The sequence below is a fragment of the Arachis ipaensis genome, chromosome B10 (assembly GCF_000816755.2).
Source record: "Arachis ipaensis cultivar K30076 chromosome B10, Araip1.1, whole genome shotgun sequence".
Taxonomy (NCBI): domain Eukaryota; kingdom Viridiplantae; phylum Streptophyta; class Magnoliopsida; order Fabales; family Fabaceae; genus Arachis; species Arachis ipaensis.
The window spans coordinates 107,287,459-107,288,485 of NC_029794.2; positions in this window are offsets into that span (position 1 = coordinate 107,287,459).

Consider the following 1,027-nt stretch of genomic DNA (forward strand, 5'->3'; position numbering starts at 1 on the left):
AAAACATGCAAGACACCAAACTTAGAATTCTTTAATGCTTACGCACTAAGAATTCAAGAATGCATATGAAAAACACCATACAACACAAAGCAGAAAATCATCAAGATCAAACAAGAAGACTTACCAAGAACAACTTGAAGATCATGAAGAACACTATGAATGCATGAAATTTTCGAAAAATGCAAGATGCACATGCAAATGACACCAAACTTATGACATGACTCATGACTCAAACAAGAAACACAAAAAATGTTTTTGATCTTTATGATTTTCTAATTTTTTTGGATTTTTTTCAAAAATTATATGAAAAAGAAAAAAATAAGGATTCCAAAATTTTTAACATGAATTCCAGGAATCTTGCATTCTTAGTCTAAAGCTTCAGTCCAGGAATTAGACATGGCTCACTAGCCAGCCAAGCTTTCAATGAAAGCTCCGGTCCAAAACACTAGACATGGCCAATGGCCAGCCAAGCTTCAGCAGGTGAATCAGGAACAGCAGCAGGTGGATTAGCAACAACTAGCTTGCTCTTGATAACAAATTGCTGCCTCAGTCCAAATAAATTTAGACATGGCTTTACAGCCAGCCAGGCTTCACATGCTTCATGAAACACTAGAATTCATTCTTAAAAATTTTGAATAAAATTTTTGAAAACATTTTTTTTAAATAAATTTTTTTTTTCGAAAACAAAGGAGAAAATTTTGAAATATTTTTGAAAAATTTTTTGGTCGTCCAAGTAATACCTTACGTGAGTAAGGGTCGAATCCCACGGAGATTGTTGGTATGAAGCAAGCTATGGTCACCTTGTAAATCTCAGTCAGGCGGATATAAAATAATAATGATGTTTTCGAATAATAAATAATAGAATAGGGATAGAGGTACTTATGTAAATCATTGATAGGAATTTTAGATAAGCGAATGGAGATGATTTTTGTTCCTCTGAACCTCTGCTCTCCTGCTATCTTCATCCAATCAGTCTTACTCCTTTCCATGGCTGGCTTTATGTGATACATCACCACTGTCAATGGCT